This window comes from Mastomys coucha, unplaced genomic scaffold, assembly GCF_008632895.1.
Source record: "Mastomys coucha isolate ucsf_1 unplaced genomic scaffold, UCSF_Mcou_1 pScaffold13, whole genome shotgun sequence".
Classification (NCBI taxonomy): Eukaryota; Metazoa; Chordata; class Mammalia; order Rodentia; family Muridae; genus Mastomys; species Mastomys coucha.
In genome coordinates this window covers 57,443,704-57,455,892 of record NW_022196895.1, presented here as the reverse complement: position 1 = coordinate 57,455,892, position 12,189 = coordinate 57,443,704, and the positions used below count along the sequence as shown (strand labels likewise).

Genomic DNA, 12,189 nt, shown 5'->3' with positions numbered 1-12,189 from the left:
CACACACACACACACACACACACACACACACACACACACACACGAAACCACAGCCTAGCTGAGGGCAGAAAATGCAGACCCTGGCTGGACAACTCTAGCGCATAGCTGCTAGGTGGTCTGTGTCCCCTTAGAGAACTCCTCAGCTCTCTCCCCACACAGCCTTTTGGAGTCTTGCAGAGGAGACAGGGAAGGAGGCCAAGACTAGGACCTCCTCAAGAGCCATGTCAATCTATATCCCTACGGACCCTAGCTCTATCATAGGGAGGGCGATCGATAGAGAGGGCTCTGCCCCTCTTGACCAACTCTCTCTTCCCTTCTTCCTCTGCTTCTCCTAGCCAAACAGGAATGGGGAGTTAAAACAGACCCCTGGCCTAGGTAGCATAAGTAGTGGCCGTGATAACAACCGCCACTTGCTTGCCTTCCTTGAGCCAGCAGATCTCAGCCATAACAGCCGCCAACCTTGAAGAGCCTAAGGTCTCCTCTGCGGTGAGTTGAACAGAGAAGCCAGGGGCATCTGCACATGGGAAGGGTCTGCTCAAAGAGGGAGGAGGTGTTTTGGAAGTAGCGGGCTGCTTATCCCAAGAAGCATGCAAGATTAGCAATGATGATACAGAATGATGACAGCAATGGTGACCCCGTGAGGCCTTTCCCATCATCAGCCTGCAACTTCCCATGCCCACGCAGGCTGCCATGGGACAGCCATGGAACGTAAGTTCCTGGCTGCCTGCATGCCAGATTCTAGCCAGATATGACGTCAATTCTGCCCTGGCTTTGCACAGGGGTTTCTTGGGCTCCCCTCCCCTCCCCACTTCCTTTTATCCTACAGTGATCTTTTCATCTTCCCAGGGGACTCCAAGCTTGACCAGAGAGACCTGGGGCCTATTTATGAGAACAAGGCCCCTGGGGACCATTCCTCCAATAGCCTCCTTACTCTGCAGGAGTGAGACCAGGGGGGCAGGGTCTCTCAGAGCCTGTTCACACGCCCCAGAGAGTCTGCATGGAGATTCCAGCAGGGTCACAGGAAAACAGCCGATTTGTGACCAAGATGTCTCAGTTTTTCCCTCTTCTGCTCCCGTCTTTTCTCCAGCCGCGGCTGTGGCAAGAAGCGGGTGAGAGAAGCAAACAGCTTCCCCTGGGCTGAGTCACAAAAGTCAGCATAATGAGTTAGGATGCAGGAGCAACTCTAGCTATCCCATTACCTTGTAGAGCCTAGGGAGGTGGACAGTCCAGAGAAGATGCCCAGGGACCAACCAAGCCTGGGGGCGGGGAACAAGAGTTAAACATCAGCCAGGCCAATGGGCAAGGTAGGGATGCTTACCAGTAGAGCTTCCTGAATCCAGGTTCAAGCTGGGCAGAGGGGTCTAGGCTTCCCATGAATAAAGGGGTGTAGGGAAGAGGCCTTGGGGGACCTTGAATGATAACCTCCTGCTTCAGGCTAGCTAACACCAGAACACCCCTTCTGCTGTCCTTTCCTTGGTATCCTTGTGGCTTCTTGGTACAATGTTCCTGATATGTAAGCATCAGAGCTCTATCTCCTCATGTCAGTGATAAAGAAACTGAGAAAGGGCTTCCCCACGATCACACTGTCCAAGTAGATGCATCCTTTAGAGCTCCTTTGCCTTCTAGCCAAAGTCGAAGACTATGAGGCTCCTCAAATCAAAGGTAGGGACAGAGTAGAGTCAGGTATCCAAGCAGGACAGGTCATGGTCCATTGTCAACAACTTACTATCAATTCTTGCTGATCTGTTTTCCAAGTCCCTTTCTATGGCTAGAGATGGCCCTGAAGCTATAGGAACTACAAATGGGAGAGGGCCTCCTGCAAAAGGGATCCCCAAGACTGGAACAGGAAAGTCCTTGGCTCTGCTTGACTCTGCCTAGATCTCCTTATGACCTTGAACAAGAGGTGCCTTCTGGCCTCTGTGTGTTCAGCAGGGTCTGGACCCAAGGAGCCAGAAGAGCAGAGGATTCCCCCCTAAGATCTACTGCCTCACCCATCTGAGATTCACCCCGGAGGTTTGGCACAGGAAGTGGGTGGGCCGCAGGAAGAAAACAGCAACCTACAGATTCTTCTATGCACAAGCTTTGCTTTCCAGCCAAGAAATTCCCAGAGAGAGAAAAAGCGTGGAAGCAAGCTTGGCGTGGTGACTCACGCCTGCAATCCAGTACTCGGAAATCTGAGGAGGGTTGCTGTGAGCTCAAAGCTCGCTTGGGATACACAGTGAGTTCAAGGTGAGCCTGAACCAGGCAATATGAAACTCTGTGGGGGATGGGGGGGACGGCAGAGGCAGAGTGTGTGTGTGTGTGTGTGTGTTCTGGGAAGCTCTTTATAAATTATCCTAGTCAGCCAGATAAAATGCCTTAAACCTTCAGTCCAAGTACTTGGAAGGCAGAGAGGCAAGTGGATCTCCGTGAATCCGAGGCAACACCTTTAGCTACACAGGGAAATGCTATCTCAAAACCAACCAATAATAATAATAATAATAATAAAATAAATAATAAATAAAAGTTATCCCAGTGAAGAAAGCTAAGACCAAAAAGGATCAGCAGAATATTCAAGGTCACAAAGCCAGTCAAAACCGGGAGAGGAGCCGGTGAGTGCTCCTTCCATGGTCGCCGGTGCTTTCCAGAACAATGGGTACAAAAGCTAACCTGGTATGAACCTGAGTCAGTGTTCCTTAGTGTCTCAAGCTCCTGCACAAGAAATCTAATCTCCTTCCCCACCTGGAAACAGAGAACTATGTGAACAAGAGATACCCAGGAACCAATACTAGCACCTAGCAGATACCCCGGGCTTTCCTAGGACATAATGCCAACATCCAGCAGACCAGGTGGCCCCCTTTGCCCCTACCTTGGCTCTTTCTTTCCAGGCAGTAGGGGGCTCAGGCTAGGAAATCTCACCAAGCTGCAGCCCCACCAACCCAATCCCACCCTAGACCCCATGGTTGGGCTTCATCCAGAGTTGTAGGCTCCAGCCCAGCCTGCCTCTGAGAATCTGGATTTTTTTTTTTACCATAAAAGGGCAAGTGTGCTTTTCTCGCCCCGCTGCCAGCCCTGCTGGGAGAACGGCTGAGTTATTTTTAGATGTAGGGGTTTACTCCTCACCCGAGACGGAGCTGCCCATGTGCACCATAGCCCCCTCCCCAGCTGCTGCTGTCGCCTTCTTTTACCCTCCCTTGTGGCCTTCAGTATCTACCCCACCACCACAGACTCACACAGACCACACACACAGAACACACCACACACATACACACACACCACACACACATACCACTCATACCACACACCACATACCACACCACACACACTCATGCATCACTCATACACACACCACACATACATACTACACATACATAGATCACACACTACACACACACACACATACACCACTCATCCCACACACCACACATGCATATATACACGTACATAGATCACACATACACACACCACACACTCCCACACATATAGATCACACGCACCACACATGCATAGATCACACACACACCATACTACACACACACACACACACACACACACACACACACACACACGCATACACCATTCATACCACTCACATCACACACTCACACACGCACGCATGTACCACTTCCCCCCCCCACACACACACGTTTCTTCTCTCTGTGCCCTTCCTTTCTTCCCAGATCCTTCCTCAGCCAGCTTCCCCCTCCTTGCCCCTCCCTCAGATCTTTTTCTGGTTACTGAAGAAAGTGACACATCTGTACTCCTACCCCCTCCTGAAACAGTATTTACAACATACATTCCAAACATCCGCCATCTGGCTTCTAGGAAGAGCCAAGAGCTATTTGAAGAAGGAAGTCATGATTATTCCATCTTCAAAGCCAGGGAACTTAAGGCCCTCTTCTCCATCCCCCCTTTCCTCCCTGAGGCCCCCCTGTGTCAACCAATGACATCCTTTAGTCAATAGATGAGGTCAGGACCTTAGCTAGATGTCAGTCGGATCCCTGACTTCAAGCACTTCCTTTGAATCTCTTGGTTTGCCTCTCTATCCTTCAGAGTTCTCATCTGAACGAGGGTGCGAGACAAGGATGCCCCAAGATTTTAAGGTCCTGGTGCAGCTTACTGAGACTAGCTTTGAGCCGAGCAATGAGGAAAGGGGGATGAGGACAGGGGTGAGTTGAGAGAGTCCTGACACCACGAAGCCCTCCCCCCCTCTGCCACCATGTCCTGCATGCGTAGCTCCTGATACCCAGAGAGCAGAAGACCTGTGCACATAAGATGCAGGGATTATATCTGTAGGAGTTTTATCCCTGCCTGCTAATCTTTGTACCCGAAACAGTCCGTAAGAATCCAGTGCCTAATATCCAGGAAGCTTGAATGTTCCTATGAAGCCCTACAACCCTGGAGACCCCTATTCTTTACAAAGCAGGCAAGAGGGGCTGGAAGGTGGCTCAGTTGGTGATGGGCTTGCCATGTAAGCATGAGGCAAGAGCCTGGGCTCAGAGCTCCAGCACCCATATAGAAACCAGATCCTCTGACAGCACTTATAATCCCAGTGCTAAGGAGGAGAAGACAGATGCATCCTTGACCTTGCTAGACAATCAATGTAGCAGAATCAGCAAGCTTCAGAAAGAGACCCTGTTTCGAAAAATAAGGTAGAGGGGCTAGAGAGATGGCCCAGTAGTTAAGAACACTGGCTGTTCTTGCCAAGGACGAGGGTTCAATCCCCAAACCCCCCATACAGCAGCTTACAACCATTTGTAACTCTAGTCCCCAGGGATCCAACACCCTCCTACAGCCTCTGTAGCACTTACATACACAGAGACATACTTAAAAATAAGTTAAATAATAATAATTTAAAAAAGTGGTACCGAACAATACATGACACCTGATGGCAATCTCTGGTCTTCACACTACTGGTACATGTACATGCACAGGCACAAGTGCATGCATAAGTGCACTCAAACACATGTACAAACAAGCATACACACACACACACACACACACACACACACAGGAACATAAACATATACACAAACCCAAAAGACACAGACAGAACAGAAGCAAAATGTTTATAATGGCAATGGGGTCTGGGGTTGTTTGTTTAAACAAATATCCTACAAACAAGAGAGAAACGCCATAGGAAAGGGGGAGGGAGCTCCGCCCACGATAAGACAACGGTAGCTTCCAGTGCCTGGTGGCCTTGCCAAGGGCCCAGATGATTTCTGTTCATGCTAAAAATGCTTTCTCTGTTCTCAGCCTCCTTTCCTCAGGGAGGACAATCTGGGCTTTAGGGGAAAGAGGACAGTGCGTGCTGGACCGCATGGGGCCAACTGGGACTCCTAGACTAATGAGCTGCATGGCGGTGACCTTGAGGGGGTGCTGCGAGCTCCAAGACTCTTGGTTTCTCTTCACTTGTCAAATGGCCCTGAGAAAGATCCTAATGAGACTTGGACAAACATTCTTAGCCAGGGGGAGGTGCATGAAGAGCTCTCGACTCTTCTCCATCTTGCTTGGAGAAGCCAAGGGAAGCTGTGTAGAAAGCCATTCCCCTTCCCAGATTTTGCCATCTCTGGAAAGCTAGCAATCCAGGTGTTTAGGACCTTCCTCTCTCCCCAGGATCTGAGCCCCTGGAGGAAAGGCTTAGGGTTCCAGAGAAGCCAGGGTCCCCTTTCTCCCACCCTCCTCCTTGCTAATTTCCACCTCAAGCTGTATTCCCAGGGTTTGCTCAAGAGTCCCAGAACATCATTCCCTGGGGAGGAAGTAGGGAGCGTGTGAGGTTGGTGAACTTTACAGGGTGACAAGGGTCTGAGGGCGCTCTGGAAACAGAAGCCAAGGGAAGCTGTTCAGGAGGGAACACGAGGAGGGGCCAGACAGTGGCGGTTCCGCAGTCAGTATCCACATTTGTAGATGCCCCGCTGGCCCTGCGCTTACCATGCTGATGATAGGAACTGCAGACATTATCCATGGCTATCACCACGTGCCTAGAGCTGTGTCTACTCCTCTGCTGCCTCTGGCTGACTATCAGAAGCTAAGTCTTCAGAAGGGTCCTCCGACATAGCCGGGAAGTGCCAGGGGTGAGATTCAAAAGCAGGGCCCACCTCTCCTGTATTCTGTCCAAGCTTATGGTGGTAATCGGATCCTGGAGCCGAGAGCTGTGGAACCTGTGTGGGAGGGGAAGGTCGCTGACAAAGGGAAGCTAAGGTAGAAAATCTCTCCCTAAGGAACAGCTATGGCTTATTCCGTGGAAGAAGGTCCTGCCTTTGGCCATGATCCTGACCATGTGAACTTTCCTTTATATCCATCCAAGCTCAGGGGCTAGCCAGCCGAGTCTGGCTTCTTGTCTGCCTTGGATACTGGTCAAACCACAAAGCCTCGTTCACACACACACACACACACACACACACACACACACACACACACACCTCAACAGTAGATGTACCATCCTGGGGTCATTCTATGGGCCAAGAGCCTTGACCTTGGTCACTGAGTTAGCCCCCAAGGAGTTAGCTGTCTTCTTAGCACAGCCCATTCACGACATGGGGTGGGACCATGGGAACAGAGCTTTCACTGACAAGTCCTGCTATATCCAAGGGGAAGGTGATCCCCTCTGTTCTAGAGTTGCCCTGGCGTCCTCCTTTGAAAACCAGGGGACAGAGCAGGGATCATGGACATGTAGGGCCCAAAGGACAATTCCAGGGGGCTTGACAAACCTTAGCAAGGCAGCTCAAGGCTCCTGGGCTAGGAGTGGCCCAGGCCTTTGGAGTTCAGTACTCTGGTCACAAATCCAGCATACTGACTGAGCCAGTTCTTTTGTTCTTTTCAGGCAAGAGTGATGGCTGGTAGCATTCCCCTTACACTGGAGAAGAGCCCTAGAGAGGAATCTTCCTGAGGAGCCGAGAAGGGATGGCAATGGCTGCCCAGCTCCCAGAACTGTAAGTGCTCCCTTCTGCCGCTCCCACATACACCCCAACTCAAGTAGCTCTAGGAATAACTAGGGACCTTCAGACAAGCTCCCCATCCCAGTGCTCAGATGACCAGAAAACCAAGGCTGGGAGTCTCAAAGAGCAGAACCTAGCCAAAGAGTGGCTTTTTTTTTTTTTTTTTTTTTTTTTGAGACAGGGTTTCTCTATGTAGTTCTGGCTGTCCTGGAACTCACTCTGTAGACCAGGATGGCCTCGAACTCAGAAATCCACCTGTCTCTGCCTCCCAAGTGCTGGGATCAAAGGTGTGCGTTACCACCTCCTGGCTGAGTGGCCTTTCAGTAATGCTGGAGGCTGGGGTGGAGGTGAGGTAGTGAAGCAAAGGAGAGGGGACCCAACAGGCATGAGAACATCTCCCAACCCACTTCCCACCTCACCCCATCTTTCTTAGAGATGGAAGAGCTTTGTAGGAGCAGTAGCTGGGGTCCGGGGGCTCTGGGCAAGCATTGTGCTATTGGTAACAGCAGCTCCCAAGGATGGAGATGCTCCTCCAGCCCTGCTGGGGTTTGAGCGTGCAGCATCCTGCATGTGGTGGCGCCCAGGAAAGAGCAATGGTGGAGCCTCCATAAGACAGGTAAGGAAACTGAGGCCCAGGGGGGAGGAGCACACTCAGAATTTCGAGGTCGGGCTGTGTAGAGACGTCTGGCACAGATCTATCAGGGATGGAATAAACAGAGGAAGAACTGGAGATGAGGGAGGGGGATGTGGGGAGGCAGGGCCGCAGAAAGGAAGCACTATGTGGAGGGGAGACGAGGCTTGTATAACGCAGCCCACCTGTTCACCCCTGGGTAGCCTCCACATGTGTGTGAACGCGCACCCCAACACAACATGCACTCGGGTCTCCTCTTGGGAGCCAATGAGCTGCAGAGACTGGTGTAAACAAATTGGATTAGGAGGCTGCAGGCACCTCCTCGAGACCCTCCAGTGGACACTAAGCAGGCCTGTGGAGTGGCCAGCTGCACTCTCTCTGGCACGGGGACAGTCAGCCCTGAGCCCCCCAATTCCCTCCCCCATCCAGCCCCAGGAAGGAGCCCTTGCAGAAGATGCCAAGATGATGGATGGGGTGAGGGAGGTTCCAGGGCTGGCCTGAGAGCACACAGGATGTTAGTGCTTGTGTGAGGCACATTTCGGAGCTGTTCCCAGCAGCCCACCCCTCCACCCCCTTGGGCTTCCCTCCACGGGCCTCTCCCACGGTCTGTGGTCTGTCGGTCATTGCTGCTGGTCTGGGACTTGGGCCTAGCTTGAGGTTCCAATCAGAATCTAGGGCCTGGGCCCTGAGTCCCACAGCTGGACAGAGAGGGAAAGGCTCATTTAGAAGCGTCAGCACAGGGAGACACCAGAGGCCACTTTGGAGGGCAGAAGGGACCTGTGAGCAGAGGGGGAACGCCATCTTAAAGATGTTCTGTGCTTTCCCACCCGTTGCTTCAATTGATCCTTAAAACAGGCTGCAGAGCTGGAATTGTGACCAGGCGCTTCCCCACATCCCTTCTATGAGGTCCTAATCTGCAGCAGGCCCGGTGTCCTAGGCTGAAGACACCAGTAAATAGCCTATTGTCCCTGTCTAAGGAACCATCTTCCCTCTTGGGCTGGATGGTGGAACACTAGGGCTTCCCTGGCTTCCCGGGGCAAACCTCCAACACAATCAACTTTCTACAGAGTTCACATGGTAGCTAAATCTGCCCCTTTTTATGCTGCATCCAGGGTGTCAACTAGAACCCCAGGCCAGATACCAGGCCCTGGTACCAGACAGCCTGAGTTAAATCCTCATTTCCAGTTGATTGGTGTAATTATCCTTAGCTTCTCTGGGCCTGTTTTCTCTTCTGCAAAATGGAGGAGCAATTACTCTCATCTCACAGCTGACTGAAGATTAATTCTTTCTCATATTCTCAGTTATTATCCCTCTCACCGGCTACACCGATCAAAAGCCAGGATAAGCCCGTTCAGTGTGTATAGGTGATTCCCCAGAATGCGTGCCAGGTCTTGCCTGCCTTCTCAGCAGCAGCCCAGGTGACCAGTGGTGGCCCTCAGTCTTCTGAGTGGTGCCTGAGGTGGGACTGACAGGCAGGGTTCCTCGCTCAGAGCAGCCTTGCCATATAAGGGCAGGAGCCACAGAGCGTCCTTGCCTGGGCCTGGCGAGACTATCCAGACAACCACTGTTTATTTTCTCCTTCAGCGTCCCCTCCTCTCACCCCTCCCAGGAGCTTCCCAACGGACAGAAGGCAGAGATCCCCTTGCCTGGAGACATTTTCTGAAGACGTGGGAAAAGGAGAAAAGGCGGGCTACTCCCTGGCAGCAGGCCTCCAAGCTGCTGAGAGCCAGGATCGAGAGCGCCAGGTAAGATCTGGAGTCTACCAGGTTCGGCCACCTCTTTAGCAGAATGGAGAACCAAACCCGGGAGATGAAGGGGCCCAGTGAGAAATATCCCTGCTCTCTGGGGATAGAGCTTGACTGTCCAAGCCTCTCTCATCTTCTTCACCTTCTTGGGGGTAAATGAAAGGCTCCTTCGAATACCTCTTCCCAGCGAGGCTACATTTGAGGGGAGCCAGGGGTCCGGATAAGCTCTGCCTGCCAGCCCAGTCCATGTATGCTCCTGGGTCCCGAGAGAAAGGGCACACCTTCCCATCCCAGTCCCCACCCCACCCCACCCCTTCCAGGAGGCCTTTCGAGCCACTCAAGGGGTGGGGGAAGGAACCTTCCCGGCCACAAGCTCTTGGCAGTCTTTCCACAGGCTCTCTGGAGTTCCGATGAGTCTGCCCCCATGCCCTCCTCTGGTGCTTTCCTTCCCACCCACCCCCCAACTGTCTATGCCCTACAAGGCTTTAGCCAGGAGTGCAGGCAGGGGCATAGACTCCCTAAGAACATAGAGACGGTGCTGGGTCTGCTGACTGAGCTGTGCCACACCCAGAGGACTTAGAAACTGAGATATCAGGCAGGCGTGGAGTTAAGGTGAGGGACTAGGCCCGGCTGCTGAGTTAGGAAGCCCGGGCATGGTACCTTGCACTCCTACCCCCAGGAAAATTCTATTTCCTTGGTGCCTTGGAGACCTATGGGGATATGTGCATTTACATGTTCACCAGCTTGATTATTCTAGAATCATAGGGGCAGAACTAGACAGTCTTTATCCAAGGATAGGGTAAGGAAGATGAGGCAAAGACCTTTCCTGGCTGAACAGCTCCCTCTCCATACTGTCTCTTTTATGTCTCCTTTTTTTTTTTTTTTTTTTTTCCTGAGACAGGGTTTCTCTGTGTAGCCCTGGCTGCTCACTCTGTAGACTAGGCTGGCTTCGAACTCAGAAATCCACCTGCCTCTGCCTCCCAAGTGCTGGGATTAAAGGCGTGCACCACCACCGCCCAGCTCATTTATGTCTCCTTAAGAAAGATGGGCCACCTTCTGTCTGGTTCTTGTGTTCCACTGAGGGGATGTAAAAATCTTTGCCATGGTCTCCTTTATCCCAAGGTGGGATGGCAGCAGCTCTCACTTCCCCTTTCTGAGTCGCTGTCTGATAATCTAGAATGCTCCATCCCCATTCCTGATCCTCCATCCAAGGTGATCATTTCCGGCCGCACAACCACAGAAGGTAGAACAGGCTTTGCCATCTGCCGTACTGCCCCAGACCTAGTCATTGGATGTCCTGTTTTTTTTTTTTTTTTTTACTTTTATCTGCAATTTTATTGTAAAGAGTAAGGTGAATCCTTTTACGTACCTAAGCTAGGATACTTGTTATAAATGGAAAGCTAACGCCATCCAGAGTTTTAAACAATAACAATGATGGAGATGCAGCATCAGTACCATGTCGTCACCTGCTTCTGTGGCTTGTCAGGCGCCGACCTGAAGTCTCTTCCTGAAATAAGCAGGCCTCAGAAAGAAGTCAGAGGCAGAACAGCCAGGCTTTCCTCCCCATACACAGAACCCCAGGCCAACAGGCATTGTGGCTAATGCCTGTCATCTCAGAATTCCAGAAGTAGAGGCAGGGGGATTGGCAGTTCTACACACTGAATGAGTTTAGGGCTAGCCTAGTCTACATGTTTCTCTGTTTCTAAAAAAGAAAGAAGGACGAAACAAGGAAAATAAGGGGGAGGGGAGGGCAGACAAAGAGGCAGGGGATGACCCAAATGGTGTTCCACCAAATGACTCCCAGAGATCACCCACTCTCTCTGCTGCCCCCAGAAAGCAAAAGCAGTGTAGGCAAAAAGGCTCTGGGCACAGCTGACCCTGGGGAAGGCTGCTAGCAACCCAGCTAGGCCCTGTCCACCACTCCTAGCTACTTACTGAAATGTTCCCTGGTCAGCTTCAGTGCTACCTCTTCCAGGGTCCATGGGAGCTTCAGGGAATGTCGTGGGGGAAGACTAAGATGTTCTGACTCCAAGAGAGTCCTGTGTTCAGATCTCCTGGTAAGAGGGCTTATGGAAAGTTCCTGAGGATTCCAGACAGAGGGAAGTTGGTTATTGGCTGGGGATGCCTGAGGGCAGAAATTACCTAGCCTTAGCAACAAATCAGAGAAGCTTTCTCACTGCCCCTGCACCCTACCCCCAACTTGGAGATGCTAGATTCCCATTGGGAGACCTAGGAGCTGTGGGGTTTCTAAAAATGGAGGTATACATTTTTTTTCTGTTCTCTCTCAGCCCTGAGGAAAGGCTGCCTACCCTCTTCAGAAAGCCCTGAAGGTATGTATCATCCAGCACCAAGGCCACCACAGTAACCACAAAGCAAAGGTTGTCTGGGGACCTTAGGGTCTTAACAAGAGCAGGATAAGTGGGTGGTTGAGCCATCTGCTCAAGCAGTGTTCAGCACGGCCTTGATCCGGGAGCTGAGGGAAGCCAGCCGGCTCTCTTCCCTTATGAAGGAAAGTGCCCACAGTTGAAAACTGTACCTCAAGAGCTAGGAAGAAACAGAATTCAAAGGATGGGCAAGCCAATGAAGGAGATGTCCTGGGATCTAAAGAAATAAGGGATAGGTCCTCACTAGCAGTCATTTGTCCAGTGTGCATACAGAGATGGACAGATGGGGGACAAATACGGGAAATATGGGCTGAGCAGGCACAGAGAGGCTATCTAATATCTGCGAGGCCCTGGGTTCCATCTTTAGCACTGAAAAAAAAAAAAAAATTAACTGCGTGCTTAAAATGGACGGGGTCTATCTCAAGAAAGCTAACTTAAAAAGACAAAGGATGGCCGGGCGGTGGTGGCGCACGCCTTTAGTCCCAGCACTTGGGAGGCAGAGGCAGGTGGAT

General features: G+C 51.6%; 1 long non-coding RNA gene across 2 annotated transcripts in view; it reads left to right on the top strand.

Moving 5' to 3' along the window:
- Nucleotides 1-12,183, top strand: part of LOC116087237 — a 17,228-nt gene extending 5,045 nt beyond the window's left edge. The window contains exons 2-3 of one of the 2 annotated variants that reach the window (XR_004117323.1): nt 6,803-6,911; nt 9,158-12,183. This is a non-coding gene — a long non-coding RNA (uncharacterized LOC116087237). Of the gene's footprint in view, nt 1-6,802; nt 6,912-9,132 lie in introns of both variants that reach the window. The other variant, XR_004117324.1, reaches the window with a different exon arrangement.
- Nucleotides 12,184-12,189: the final 6 nt, after the last annotated feature.